Genomic DNA, 17263 nt, shown 5'->3' with positions numbered 1-17263 from the left:
GAAACATTATGCAATGAACAATGTGTAATCAATATGGTGAAAAATAAAAGGTGTTTTATTTATATTCATAAGTTCTGAGACCATATTGGATTCGATTATTCTTGTGATTCACTTTGCATGTTTTTACTTCCCGAATAACTAGGTTATTCAAACTATCCACAATTGATCATACTTTGGAAGTAGTTATTGAGGCAAGACTGTCATGAAGGGTCTATAGTTTGTCTGGGACAAAGTGGCTGCAGTGTTCATGAGTGTTCCTGGAATGAGATTCGAGTGTTGGATTCAACCCACACTCATTTGAATCACTTCATGGATTTTATCATGAGTGAATCATGAGACGATAATATCTTATATTCTTCAAACGGAGACGTGTGAGTTGTAGTTGCGTGTCAGTTGCACATTGACATATGTAAACGCAACTAGTAACTTGGTTGTTATAAAACATATCGTTGTGTGTAATTTGATGAGTAAGTACAAGCGAACACTTGGGTCAAAGTTTATCCATTCCTTTTACCCTTGGAGGGATAAAAGCGATATATGTGGGTCCCTCAATGATTTAGTGATGACCCCCCCTAAGTGCTTGGCCTAGCCTAGACTGATTTGATTTGTTCAATTAGTCAGTCGTCATAAATTGGAAATCGGGAAACAACAAATGGACAGATAGAATGATTATAATCCATGTCTCAGTTCATATGATATCTAGAATGGAGGAATATATGATCCCTTATCTAATGGACACTTCATTTGACTAAGTCAGTGTTCAGCAGCGGCTTAAAGAGCTACGATTGCTAGTCGGGATCTTGGAGTCATACACAATAATAGTTTTAGACTTATCCAAATGGGAGACTATTGGATTAGATATCTAAGCCCATAAATATTATTGGTATGTACTCGACCCGAGAGTAGCATGGTTCATTTGGGTTGCATGACATCGGAACAATTGAATAGACAAAACGAAAAAAATGATACTTATGATTTATATTAATATATTATAAGTTCTAATATATTAATATGAAATTATATTATTTAATTAGTATTGATCAAGAATTAATATAGAATTAATTTAGTGATCACAATGAACTAATTAATATATATATATATATATATATATATATATATATATATATATATATATATATATATATATATATATATATATATACACTAGCCGTTTACCCGCGCCAATCGATGGGTGTAAATATTTTTTTCAAAAATCAGTTTCTAGAGACGATTAGATATTTTGCGCAAATAGTTAGTACATCTAAACAAATATCAATAAACGATTAATGTATACTTTAAAATTCTAATATTTTAGGACCGGTATTTCCTTTTACTAACATTGTATGTTTGATTTCATTTTGTTGCACTTATTAATTCATAGCGATTTTGTTAATCAATTTATACTTGGGTTTAAATATTTTTTCTTAAAATGATAATAGTAAAAGGAAATGATTAATAAATGTATAACCAAAATAAATATATTCAACAACCACATCTAATTTTTATTAATTTTCTTCTATGGTTAACTTAAAAAATAAAATTAGAATATCAAAATCATAATATACAATCATGTATCTATCATACCATTTCTAATTAAGAAAACTAATATACAAGGATATACAATGCAAAAAAAATGTAGAATGACTGATTGACACACTGGTCTGTGTGATATAAAAAGTAAAGTTTAATTAAAAAAATAAAAAAAAATTATAAAAGGAAAAAAGGAAAAAAGATATTGATCGTCATTTCACCAAGCATTTTATGTAGTTTTTTGAGGAGTTAAAAAAGGTTCATATAAAAAATTTGAGGACCGAACAACTATTTTAGAAGCAGAAACATTTGACTTCAAATATGAAAGACTTGCAACGATAATTAATAAAAAGTAAAACCATTTGTGATTTTTCGTTCTCCAAGCTAATAATGTACAATGGCATATCTCATACCACATTGTTTCTTAAATCAACATCCAACATCTTCTGCCTAATGTGCTTAGAGATGTTTCTTAAATCAACATCCAATGTCTTTTGCCCATGTGTTTACAAAGTAAAATACATAAATAAGATAAAATAAATTGAAATTAATACAATGTTGTGAAATAAAATTTGAATGCTAGAATACTCAAATACCAATCAATTGATAAATAGGATAAATGCAAGATACAATAATAGCAATGTACATTCATTAAAAGTGCTTAACTTGGGTGGAGTTTTCTACAGAGGGGTGCTTGCATTCTAGTTTATTCCAAAACTCACTTTCAGTAGGCTTAAGAATGGCACTCATAAATGCAGTCAAAACATTGGTGTTGTTGTCATCATCCAAAGTGGTGTTAAAAAGTGGATCCAAAGTGGTGATTCATTTGGTTGGAAGTCATTTTCCCAAACTTTAGAAAATTTCAATTATTAATAACAATATGTTCAAAGTATATGAAGTATTTATCCGCGATAGAAAGCTTAATCTCTTCATAATATATACATGAGTTGCATAAGACTGCACCTAGTTATGTTAGTTTACTGGAATTCAAATTGAAATTTTGTAACAGATTTTATCAAAATAAATTAATTTTATATCGTAATAGCAAGCTACTTCCAATTTAGCAACATATAAATGGTTATTTTTGGTAATTTTGCCCTTCTATTTTTTTCAATATATAAAATGATGGTATTTTGTTCTTTTGGTAATAAAATAAAATAAAAATTGAATTTCATTCATCCTCAATAAAGATCGGTGAAATCCAAATCTTTCACACAACTCATTTTGAATGATAGTTACTCTAAAAATAACTCTTGTTTGATATTATGCATTCTGATGCTCAAAACAAAAATAACACAACTTAATAAAAACAATCATAGCACCAACAAAAATCCTATCAACAATGTTATTTTCTATTTATTTTCTAGAGTTCATTGTTAATTTTTTTTAGGGGGGGGGGGGGGGTATATACTTAGAAAACAAACATAAAATATGTTGTTAAATTACAAGGATATTTTCTTGCCAATTTTACTTTGGTATGGAAAATATGTAGAAAATCCGACTTTTTCAAGTCCAATGTTATTTTCAAAAGTTGTTTTCGTAATTTTCATTTTTGAAAAACTGCCAAAAATCCGATTTTCTGAAAATACCATGCTATTTTCTACATGTTTTCAAAAAGTTTTTTCGTTAGTTTTCATTTTTTCTAGAAAATATGCAGAAAATCCAATTTTCCAAAAGTATAATGTTATTTTATAAATAGTTTCTATGTTTTTTTTGTAAACTTCTGTTCTTTTTTCTGAAAAATAAGTAGAAAATCCAATTTTCTAAAAGTATGATGTTATTTTCTGCATATTTTCAAAAACTCTTTTGGTATTTTTTTGGAAAATATGCAGAAATCCCATTTTTTTAATAGTAGAATGATATTTTCTGCATAATTTCTAATATTCTTTTTTTTGCAATTTGCATCTTTTCCTAGAAAATATTATAAAAAATAAACATTAGAGTGAAAAATATTCAGATACATAAGATAGATTTCAAACCTTTTTGTTCAAGCATTTAAGTTCCTGGCTGAAAAATCATAAAAAAGTGAAGTTATTATACAAACAACAAAAAATTGAGTTAAATAAAAAAAGACAATGTGATTAACCTACATTTGGTAAATGGTGAAAGTAAGAAAAAGTTCCTCATCTGCAGGAATAACGGCATTTCATGAACAAAATCACACCATCAAATCTTCAAAGAAGTTAATGTAACCTTTTGTAAAAACCAAAAACCAAAAATAAAGTTGTTATCTCAAAAAAGAAGAAAATAAGAGAATTTTTACCTGTACTTAGAAGCACCTAGTACCTAGCAAAGAAAGATTTATGATGTGGAATTTGTGCAACCGACAACCAAAATGACCAATCTGATTTAGTAATAGAACGAAAAACCTAAACATCCATAGTAACATGTAAACACTATATAATAAAGACCATAAAAGAATCAAAACCAATATGACAGTACACAAATTATGTTTTTTTTTTTTCAGTTTATCAACAATAAGTTATTAAATAATAAACATATATATATATATATATATATATATATATATATATATATATATATATATATATATATAGTGTATATTCGTTCTTACCTGATGAAAAAATCACAAAGAGACAAAGACCGCCCGTCACAGAAGTTTCCAAAAATAGATTTAGGGTTATTTCATCTTCCATCCACGTTGTCTCTACACTCCAGATATCATAAAATTTACTTGATACTTTTACAATTTTAGGTAAACAGAGTCATAGTATAGGAACATTAAGAAAGGATAAGCAATTTTAATTTATATTGGTGAAAACGCAGCTACAAGAAGGTTTTCTTTTACCGTTGCTTGAAAACTTCAGCGGATTGGAGAGGGGAATCTGAATCATGAACAATGGATTAATGATGCAGACGGTAACAATTTCTTATTTCTCTCATGTATCCTCTCCCTCTGTTAACTTGTATATGTGTCGATATCTAATCTTTTTTACCTCCTCCAAATTCAAGGCTCCAAGTCCAATTTGGGATCCTGGTAGGGGGTTCATTACCGGATATGAGGGTGGTTGTTCGGACGTAATGACAACAAAAGACGATCGATTTCAGGTTGAGTAGCCAAACAAAATTTTTGAGTTAGGAAATAAGAGTAGGAAAGGAGAAAGGGTGAGATTTTTTTGTTCTTAGCTAGAACTGATGGTTGGAAGAGTTTAATAGTGACGGTGGCGGCGACTGGTGGTCGTTGTTGTTCTTCCATATAAATAGATCGGTGGTGGTCGACGGTAGTCTTTAAAAATCCCAAAAAACACCTGATATGGAGGTCTTTGTGGCGGTTCTGTAGGTGGAAATAACATCATCGACCATAATTTATATGTAGTGATAAACCCATAACTCAAACCGAGCAAAAGAACCTCACACACATACATGAAGATAAGCGGGGAAGGGACATCAACTTACCGATGAAAGCTCTAGGATGTAAGATTTGTAGTTGCTCTTTACCTTGCCCTAGATTTAGAGAGAAAACATGGATGACAGGAGAGAGAAAGAAAATGAGGCAAGCCAACGGAAATTCAAATGGGTGCTGGGGTTTCTAAATAGAATGTTGAAGAGAGCTTAACTCAAATTCAAATTTTGAATAAAATCTAGATTGAGTTGTGCGATGGTGGTGTTTCAAATAGACATTCTCTTATGTTCGGTGTTTTAAACTACGGTTGGGCGGATGAAAGAGAAAGAACAGGTCAAGATAAGGAGAGAAAGGAAACAGATATGTGAGGCTTGGTCAAATACATGCGAGGCTCAGTCAAACATAAGTAAAAAATGAAGTTGTGATCAAATTGGTCGTGTTTGACAGAGTAAAGGGCTGAAAGTAAGGAATATCGGTTCAAACACCCGCCTTGACTTTTTCCATCAATTCTTATCTTGATTTTTTTCATTGACCAAATGATTTTTTATGTGAATATTTAATGCATTGGTTTTTTTATTTATAAGTCCTAATTAATCGCATTTAAACCACACCTTACAGGCAGTGAACCCGGTCGAGTATAGTATAGCTTTGATAAGCAAGGGTGTCGAACATAAGGGGAACGGTGGTAAATTAATTCAGAATATTTGATTATAGCTTACAAAACACACGAAAGGAATAAATAAATAGTTTAATAAATCTCAAACGAACAATTAATTGACAGATCTCGATAAACTAACATGAGAACAAATCTCTTCAGGTACTTTGTTTTAGATAAATTACACCTTAAAAGCATAGACAATTGCATACACAAGTACATTTATTCATGTTCACCGATTCCTAAAATGATTAGATTCACGTTCACTATTACTAATCCTTTAGCAAACAAGTCAATTCAAACAGTGATCAGTTGATTAAACTAACATATTTCCTAGTGTTCAGTTCGTATCAAGCAAGACTTGTAATAATAGTTAATCAAATTGGTCGTTCAATTAACCTCTTGTTGATGGTCATCAAACAAGGCTCACACGTTAACTTACTTATTTCCAAGTTAATCCTAGTTTCACATTCGTTATTCCTAGACTTATAATCTTGATGGTCATCAAAGTCATAAGATACAAGCAATCAAGCAGATGTTCATACAACTTAATTTACTTGACAATTAACAGCAAATAATTATCATTAGCACATAAGGATCTTTTAACAAGCTTGGCAAGATAAATTAAACATAAACAAACAATTTAATCTAGCAATTAATCTAGAAATCAATGTTTCATTTAATCATAAACGCAAAGTAAAAGGTTTTACACCTAAATCAGAAACTAAACACATAATAGTATCACAGTAGAATGCTAAACATGGTCACGTTAACAACCCACGTGATTAACGACATGTATTTGCTCTCCAATCCTTCCGATCTCCGCTCCTGTTAGCTTAACGTCCTTCCGGCCGCCTTCTAGACCCTCAAAACGGCTTAACAGAAGTTAATTATCGACTAAATTAGGTTAGTAGTCGAATCCCCCTCCCTGGTTAGCTGATAATCGCTTTTTATAACCTTTGGAACCGACTTACGTACGCTGGGTGTAAGTCGGATTATGCTTGGCGTAGTTAGAATTGTATCGCAATAAGGAAGTCCGGATGCAAGCCGTTACGCTGGGCGTAATCATAAACTACGTTGGGCGTAATTTGTGTTTAAGCATTATGCTAAGCGTACTTAGCAATTACGCTGGGCGTAATTGACTCCTTCAGCATTTTTTCTTTCTTTTAGCTTTTAAGCCCTAATTCTGCTCCAGTCTTTTCTTTTGCGCTCTATCGACAACGAATAGCTGCAAATCATAATTCAAAACATTATAAGTATTTTTTAGTTCTAAAAAAGAATAATAAACGCTAAAATATTAAGATATAATGTATAAAAATATATATATAAATACACATATCAAAATACCCCACACTTAACTTTTGCTTGCCCCTAAGCAAACTTACGTTTATTTTACCAATATCGCACTAAACAATCCATTTTAAACTCAACCATTATGTCAAGACCGCAACGCATTCATTTGTGTCTAATTTTTTTTCCTAAGGACCCCCCTAATTCTAAGTACTCACAATCCTCATAAACATTCGTCACTTCTTTTGAACAATGCTCATTTTATGCAACCCTCCGAATCCATCCGCAGAAAACTTTCTAACCTCAAGGTATTTTTGTAGAGCAACCCAAGCACACATAATCTAGAAAATTAGAATTTATGATACCACTATGGAGCTCTTTTGGAATTCTTCACTTCTTTGATAATTTAATCTTGATTTCTTTGAATTCTTCAAATTTGCCACCTTTTTTATTTTCTTTGATTTTTAGATATCTTCAACTTTTTGAAGTTTTGGAATTTTGATCTTCAAATTTACACTTCAATAGCTCCAAAACTCTTTCAACTTTTCTTGTAATTCTCTCTCTCTTTTTTTTATACATGTAACTCACTTTTTCACTCAATACCTACATGCTTAAGAAGAGGCGCTCTACTTCAACCTTTATTAGTTAAGACATTAGTCTAGGTGCAATGACTACATAAGTCTTCCTGGATACACTTCAGGTACAGGCTGCTAAACATATTGCATCCCTCAAACTAAGCGAAGTTGTGTTTTTGTCTCATGATTTCACTAGAATAAGGGAGGCCACAAATGCACTATAACGTGTATTGGCTCAACTAAACATTTGAGTTCACATCGGATCATCTCATACAATATTAACAAAATTTTAAATTATCACTATATTTTTCTGAATTAAACTATTATTTCAAGTTTTTAAATTTCTAAATTTTCCTAAATCTAGCAATTTTCAAACTATTATTTTAGTTTTTTAATTTACTTTTATCGACCCCTTACCCCACACTTATTTCATACAATGCCCTCATTGTATGCATAAAACTAATTAAGCACATAAAAAGGGAGAAAAAGGAACAGACTCCCTTGGGGTAGCTGTGGCGAGATCGAATGGGGCTGCTACAAGTTGCTCCAAACATTGCTGAAAGACTGGAAACTGGAACTGCTGCTTTTGAATTTTCAAGAACACCGACTTCTAAGATGTGGTGCAAAAATTGCAAATAAATGCAATATGTAGTAACCATGACGTGGGAAAGTATCAACCACGTCGTCTCGTCGAGAGATGTGAAATCTAAACATAGCCACAATGTGAAAATTGTTGGTCACATCGCCATATCAAGCATGGCAGCCTATTCTCGCGATGAAAACTCCCCCACGACATAGGAAAGTGTCAACCATGTCGTGACAACCGGGATGATACTTCTACCTCGCGTCGAAATAAAACTTTATGGTGTGGGAACAGCTCATCCATACCATAAGAGTTAAAATATAGTAAAAATGCCACTCTTCTAAATAATCACTCACGAAATCAATACGCACCCCACACTTATGAAAAAATTGTGGGTCTTGACTATAATCTTTGAACTCTCACACGGCTCTCTCTAGCAACAGTCGGACCTAGCTGCTGAACTTACTGCCAGCTTTCTAAGGGCAAAAATTCTGCAAAGATCTAAACAACCAAAGAGCATTAACATGGAAAACAAAAATAAAACAACCTAAATTAAACTTAATTACATACCAAATAAAAATACTAATACTAAGCAACACAAAAATAAACTAAAATAACACAAAAATAAAAATAAAAATAAAAATAAAAATAAAAAGGATAAACTAAGTCACTCGTCATCCCCGTCATCATGTTGTTGTGTCCCAGATGTACCGGCTCCATCAGGTCGTGACTGGAATGGTGGAGGAAAAGGAACCGAGTACTGAAACCCCTGGTGGGCAAAGAATGCAGTCAACGCATCCCCATACCACTGCTGTTGTCTCTCTACGTGTGCAACACGCTCACCCATGCTCTGAAATCCCTCGTCCATGCGCTGATCCAGGTAATGTATATCAATCTCCGACTCAGGTCCCTGCAGCGCTCCTCGAGGAGCAGGTGTACGCCGCTGGGCTCGTCACGGCTGAGGCTCGACTACACCCTCCTCGTCTGCCACGTCATCTGTTCGTACCCGCAAGACACCAGCCTCGCCCCACTCAAGTACACGCATCGACTCCAATAACTGAAGGCTCATCGGCCTCATATCATGAAACACCATCGATCTCGTAATCTCACGCGTCAAAAACTGATAGGATCGAGCTAATTGCGTGATAAAATGCCCCCCGCAAATCGGGCTATCCTCCCGACATCCCTGGCCCTCCTACCCAAATAAGCGGCTAAAGAAACTAGAAGGTTCAGGTGCCTCCCTGTAGTAACAAGTGCCCATAAGAAATAAAAGTCTGTAGACGGTACTCTCTCACTATTCTTATGGTGCGTGAGAGATATGGAAATCAGACGGTGTTGAGAGATATGGAAATCAGATGGTGCAACAATCTATATGTGGTAGACCGAATCATCCTCCCCCGTGCAGTAGATGGTGTGTACACTCCCCCTGTGATCTCTTCCCAAAAAGTGTTTTCATTATAGTCATATGGCCGGCCCGTGAGACAATCAGCAAGGAATGTCGGGAAGTGGACACTGCTCGTCTCGTCTACTGTATATATCCCAACTAGAGTGGCAAGCTCAATCGCACTGCACTCCCGACTCACACCACCCAGTCTAAAGGAAAAGGTTGTCCTATCATCGAGTGTCTTCCTAGGGTCATAGGAAACTGTAGCATAAAACTCCAGTAAAAATTCCCGATACACAGACTCCTGGATCCTGAACAATCTTGCCCAACCCTGACATACGAATAAATGGACGCCACTCGCGTCCGAGTGCGTGTACTGCAAAAAATCCTAGATCAGCGTAGCAAGTCCAGTCTGGGCCGCCAATTCCCAATCAAATGAAGGTGCTATGTCAAGCTTCTTAGTAAGCAGCAGACTCAGATTGTTGACATATTTGGCCCGGGTTTCATTGTTTAGAGTTTGCGGGAATTGCAAGAAACGGTTATCGGTCACGTCCTCGGGTGGGTTGGTCCTTTGAGTTCTACGAGCCATAATTCTGCAAAAATAAAAATTGCACACAACCAAAACAAAATACCACAGCATTAAACAGATTCAAGTGAAAATTATATGTGTTGGTCTAGGCTGTACGCTGGGCATACGTCTAGATGCTCAAATCGACCCCCTGTTGGTCTAAGGTCATACTAATACACTACATAGGTATATGCGCAGTCCCTGTTCATTCAGAAATCATAACCCATAACAATGCACACACACATGGCAGTAAACTAAGTTTGTTAAAAATGGGGGAAATCGTATTATTAAGTCCCAAGGTTTAGTCAAATGATCTAAATCAAGGGCAGTAAATTAAGGGGGTCGAACACATGGGCTAACGTCTAGAACTGTATGCATTCAATCGAAGGTTAATACACGAGTGTAAGGTCAAATTAAGTCCCAAGGTTTAGTCGAATGACCGAAATCGGCCTTATTAAGACACAAACAAACTCATATTCGTGTGAAATCGACCCTAATTCAAGAAGTGTATAAACCCTAGATTTTGATTTAGGCTTAATACCTAAATTTTCATGAAAATAATCTCAAATCAAAGCAATATGGTATCCGTTTAACATACCTTTGTGTCGATTTCTACAAGAAAAGAAGAAAAGTCGAAGATTTTTGGAGGTTCCAGTCGCCACAGTCGATGAAGTAGAATATGAAATATGAACAAAAAGTCAAAGAGGAAAGCTATAACCTGTAGACGCTTTACGCTGGGCGTAAAGGTACATTACACGGGGCATAACTCCAATTCTCTGACTAGCCTGGTCACGACCATCCTCTTAGTACGCTAGGCGTAATGTCAATTACGTTGGGCGTAATTTTTCTGAAATATTTTCCTTTTTCCTCTATTTGAAACTCCTTTTTCCAACTAATTTATTTAGGAACTTCAACAGTCACGACTTTCCGATGAGTGACATAAAAAATGAGACATCGTGATAAATTGTCTTTGTCGAGATCAAACAACAATGGTTGATTAAAACCCTTGCACGCAAGAAATGGTTTGTGAAAACAACAACTTTCGGGACCCGTTAAAATATTTCCTTTGTTTTCTTCGCACCTTTAACTAAAAGTAGAACAAGAAGTGACCTAACTAGTCAAGAACAGCAAGAGCTCGGTCTTCTACTTAACCACCACAATACGCCTTGCTATACTACGCCCCATGGATTGAGTTGGACAAATCAAAAAAGTAGTATGCTAAGCAGGTCAAGAATTCTCTAATCGCTTGCATTCTCGAAACTCATGCAAAAGGTAAAGTCAATCAATGTGTACGATCCCAAATTCCTACAATTAACAAAAAGAACCTTCCCGACAAGTGAAATGATATCAACGAAAATAAAACTAAAAATAAAATAACAACTAACTAAAAACAAATAACGAATAATCAGATAAACTAAATTAATTAAAAGTCGTTCCCCGGCAACGACGCCAAAAACTTGATGTGAATATTTAATGCACTGGTTTTTTATTTATAAGTCCTAATTTATCGCATCTAAACCACACCTTACAGGTAGTGAACCCGATCGAGTATAGTATAGCTTTGATAAGCAAGGGTGTCGAACACAAGGGGAACGGTGGTAAATGAATTCAGAATATTTGATTAGAGGTTACAAAACACAAGAAAGGAATAAAGAAATAGTTTAATAAATCTCAAACGAAGAATTAATTGATAGATCTCGATAAACTAACAGGAGAACAAATCTCTTCAGGTACTTTGGTTTAGATAAATTACACCTTAAAAGCATAGACAATTGCATACACAAGTTCATTTATTCATGTTCACCAATTCCTAAAATGATTAGATTCGCGTTCACTATTACTAATCCTTTAGCAAACAAGTCAATTCAAACAATGATCAGTTGATTAAACTCATATATTTCCTAGTGTTCAGTTCGTATCAAGCAAGACTTGTAATAATAGTTAATCAAATTGGTCGTTCAATTAACCTCTTGTTGATGGTCATCAAACAAGGCTCATACTTTAACTTACTTATTTCCAAGTTAATCCTAGTTTCACATTCGTTATTCCTAGACTTATAATCTTGATGGTCGTCAAACTCATAAGATACAAGCAATCAAGCAGATGTTCATATAACTTAATTTACTTGACAATTAACAGCGAATAATTATCATTAGCACATAAGGATCTTTTAACAAGCTTGGCAAGATAAATTAAACATAAACAAACAATTTAATCTAGCAATTAATCTAGAAATCAATGTTTCATTTAATCATAAACGCAAAGTAAAAGGTTTTACACCTAAATCAGAAACTAAACACATAATAGTATCACAGTAGAATGCTAAACACGGTCACGTTAACAACCCACGTGATTACCGACATGTATCCACTCTCCAATCCTTCCGATATCCGCTCCCGTTAGCTTAACGTCCTTCCGGCCGCCTTCTAGACCCTCAAAACGGCTTAACAGAAGTTAATTATCGACTAAATTAGGTTAGTAGTCGAATCCCCCTCCCTGGTTAGCTGATAATCGCTTTTATAACCTTTGGAACCGACTTACGTACGCTGGGCGTAGTTAGAATTATATCGCGATAAGGAAGTCCGGATGCAAGCCGTTACGCTGGGCGTAACCATAAACTACGTTGGGCGTAATTTGTGTTTAAGCATTACAATAAGCGTACTTAGCAATTACGCTGGGCGTAATTGACTCCTTCAACATTTTTTCTTTCTTTTAGTTTCTAAGCCCTAATTCCGCTCCAGTCTTTTCTTTTGCGCTCTATCGACAACTAATAGCTGCAAATCATAATTCAAAGCATTATAAGTACTTTTTAGTTCTAAAAGAGAATAATAAAGGCTAAAATATTAAGATATAATGTATAAAAATATATATAAAAATACACATATCAATTTTTTAATGCATTAACTCGTTTTACAAATAGCATTATGGCCTTGTACCTCTTAATTTTCAGCATTTGACCAAATATGTATGTTAAGGTATAATATATATATATATATATATATATATATATATATATATATATATATATATATATATATATAGGATCGACCAAGTTCATTTAGGTTGGGCTAAGCTTTCATGGATAGCCCATGGAGTTTTTAACCCATGGATCCTATGTAAAAGAAAGGTCGTGGGTATTAGGCTTTACATGAATGTAACCCTAATCCTCCACACTATATAAAGAGGTCTATGGTTCATGAAATGGCACTAGTGCATACACAAAGAGAGGGCAAGGCCGATTTCATAAGAGTGAACCTAAGTAACCTTCTTCTCAAGTTATTCCAAAGGTTTTTGGTGTTGTGTGAACCATTTGAGGTGAAACACTTGGGGCACTAAGCCTTTAAAGGTTCAAGACTTCAAGCTCCATCAAAAGGTATGTCATTCTACCAGATTCTTGTATTGTATATACTTCATATTATGCTAGTCATGATGAAACCTTGGAATATTGAATATTTGCATGTATAATAGAGAAAACATAGATCCAATGTTTATAGGGTTACATGTACATCATAGGAGTGTTAGAATGCTCAAAAACCCTTCAAAATATATTGTCGATCTTTGGTTGCATAACCAAACACTAAACCCAACTTGGTGCCCTCTCCATAGATAACCAGTTCTCCCCCACTTGGGGTTCGAACTACCACGCGCTGGCCCGCACAATCAATCATAGCACTGAAACGGCTCAACCAATCCATACCCACAATCATGCACACATCCCCCATGGGGATAGGGATCAAATCGATCGGATAAGACACCCTGAAGATCTCCAAAATATAACCCTGATATACTTATGATTTTAAAACCCTGTGTTTGTTGTCGATAAAAACTCGCAATGGACACTCTAACTCCCAAAGGGCATGTCAAACTCCCTACTGAACGATCAAGACATAAAAGACCGTGTTGAGAGAAAAACTTGAGACACACTTGAACAAACGTTAGAACAAGTATAGTTGCGGAATAGTTAATCTCAAAGGATCTAAAAGCTCAACAATAATAAGTTAATAAGTTAGATAATTAGAGAGTTAGTTGTGGAAATGTAAGGAAATATAAATGACAGCAGGTGCTATATCAAGTAAACACATAAGTTGATTCATAACATGGAATGCATTCAAACCAAGTTAGTGAGTGAGATCAAGCTTAGTGATAAAGTCACAAATGACTTGCTCCAAAGAGAAGTAATTATGAGTTATGTTCTAGAGAATTTTGAGTGTAAGAAGAGATATGAGATGAGTAAGAAAATGTAATCGATAGACTTGAAGATTGTTCTGATAGATGTATTTAACTGTGAAAGAATGAGCTCTATATATAGAGACTCAAGAATTACATTGGATCAAATCTCTAAGAGTAGCCATGCAAGGCATACTAGACAATAGATAGAATTACAAAAAAGTAGATACAATTAAACTAAGTAAAGTAAGTAAGATTGTGGTTGGATAGATGACTTCGGATGAGGCTGCTGATGAGGGCTTGACTACAGATCCTTGAGGGTTGCGGTAGACTAAGTTAAGAGGGTGACTTCCATGATTCAACAGACCGACTTGCACCCGAGTCGAACAACACTAGAGCAGGCAAAGAGTTCACTAGGAACGTAGCTAATAGAGGTACAAACATAAGCATAACACAAAACATAATCAACAAAATAAGGGATATAAACATACCAGTCACAACATCTGGAGCTGCTCTGGCCTCCTCAGTAGTAAGCTGGAAAGTGCGACCTCGAGCCCTCGGGGGCCCCACCCTGCCCTGACTCCCATCAGTGATCCTTAAAGTAGCCAGTGTTGGAGCCTGCGCCGGTCTAGCAGCAAGTGATGGGCAGTTGGCCTTCACATGGCCAACCTTGTCGCAATGATAACAAATCCGGGAACAGAGTGTTGGGATCTGATGGCGGTAATCCTTCGCCATATGGCCCTGCCGACCACAATTGTGGCACCCTGAAGACGATCAGCAAGCACTCTCATGCACCTTGCTACACTTCCTACAAGTGCGGCCCTTTAGGCCCCAAGATCTAACATTAGCAGTCTTAAACCGCTTTGGTGTAGGCTACGACTACGACGCGGCCGGCCTTTGCTCCATCGACATCAAATCAATCTCAATCTCATGCTGCCTAGCGGCCTCCTGCATCTCCAAAAAAGTACCATAGCGCTGGGTGGAAACAAACTGTCAGATCTCCGTCTTGAGCTTGCTCAATTAATGGGTAATCTAAGTCTGCTTAGATGCAGCAAACTCAGGACAAAACATAGCCCTCTCCGTGAACATCTTGGTGATCTCTGTCACCGTCTCAGAAACCTACCTCAAATCCAGGTACTCCTGGGCCAGCCTCTCGCGCTCAACCAGCGGCACATATCAGGAGTGAATATCTCAAAGAACTACTCCCAAGACACAATATCTCTCTGCTCAGCAGAATATGAACTATTAGTAAGCATTCACTCCGGTCCTTAGAAGGTTCAGAGCGCACCTGACTTTCTGGTCTGCTGGACAAGAACAATTGAAGAAACATCCCTCCACATTAGATAGCCACCTCATGGCGATGATCGAGTCTTGCACCCCATAGAAATTCGGGGGGCTTCATATTGTTGAATTCCCGATACTGAAAAACCCGACCCGATCCAACCCCTACAGCCACAACGGCTGCAGCTGGTGCAGCAGCAGCAACATCAGATAAAGCAGCATAGCACTCATCAAAGTACTCAATCATGGAGGTCTTGATAGACCCAAACATCTATGGAAACTGAGATCAGAAACAAGCAACAACCTCCTCCTGCAAGATCTCCTAGATATTGTCATCCAACGTAGCTGACTCACCCTGGCGGCTAGCTCCTGATCCCGACGCGTAGTCACCATATTGAAAATAAACCAGGAGGATATCAGATAACACACATATCATAACAGAGGAACCAACTCCCAACAAAGCCCTAGGGGTCGTGACTTCCTTGCTACACGTACGAGTTATGTGCTTTCAGTAGTACGGACCCATACTACCTTCCACACCTACCTTTATTTGTCTTAGAGGATCATCACAACACCCTAATAACCTTTAGCATAACCATACACTCAATCCTTATTCCCTAGAGGAAAGGATAACATCTCAAAATTGGTTGGCTGACCCCCACCACTCATCTATGAAACTTCCACCAACTCTGCATTACTCGTTTATGCTAGCCATACATAACATCGGACCATGCTAATGGACCATATATCATCAAGTCCCCCCAGTCTGGTGTTATTGGTACGCGGCCAATGACATCGGACTGGACTTAGTCATATAAACCAGCAGGAGAGTCCCTAGTGAGGCTAGCAAGGGAGTCCCCAGCAGGACTTGGCAAGGGAACGCCAGGCAGGGCTGGCAGGAGCCCCCCAGGACAGGCTGGCGCGCTGGAGATGTCTAAGCCATGCTAATGGACCACATATCATCAAGTCCCCCCAGTCTGGTGTTATTGGTACGCGGCCAATGACATCGGACTGGACTTAGTCATATAAATTGTGTGTCGTCATGTATGGTCATGTCTTCGCCTTGCCACAACCATCTAAAGCACCTTAAAAAATAAACTGAAACAGTAAGCACAAAGCTTAATGAGTTCCCCTAAAGTACCACCACATACACATAACAAACAAATCACATGCACAAATACTCATGCCTGGCCCAATCAACCTCAGACTAGAATACCAGGCATGTCTACGATGGGCTCAATCATCCTCGGGATGGAATAGCCTTGTATTATAAGCATGTTTGGTCCAATCAACCATCGGGTTAGAATACCAAACATGACGGGTCCAATCAACGATCAGGTTGGAATACCCCCCGCCTATTAACCGACGCACAAAGCAGTCCAATCTCACCATATACCCTAACAATCATGTCCGGCCCAATCAACCATCGAGCTGGAATACCCCAAGCCCAGTCAATCATAGGGTCCAATCATCTTCGGGATGGAATACCTTAGATTGGAATGCTAATATATACATAACTTAGGTCCAGCGAACCATCCGGTTGGAATAACCTTGGTTTGTTGGCGCACGCACAAAGAAGTAAAGCCTCAACCACCAACCAAATATTTGCATATATATAGATAAACATATAATCAGTCAGTAGACAATCAGGTAGATCTACAGATCATTAAGCACAACATCATACTATCATATATCAAGATATCTAATCCAATTAGTCGACCTTGGTGCTTTCGACCCGTCAGTGCAGTAAGGAGGACTTACCTCAATCCGCTGATAATCAAATAACTGCTCGGACCGTTGAACCGGATAACCTCGCGCCAACTAACAATAAATACAATCTTAATCAATAATTAAACTTACAACCAA

This window comes from Lactuca serriola, chromosome 6, assembly GCF_051521515.1.
Source record: "Lactuca serriola cultivar US96UC23 chromosome 6, Lser_US96UC23_V15, whole genome shotgun sequence".
Taxonomy (NCBI): Eukaryota; Viridiplantae; Streptophyta; class Magnoliopsida; order Asterales; family Asteraceae; genus Lactuca; species Lactuca serriola.
This window is presented reverse-complemented; position numbering follows the sequence as displayed.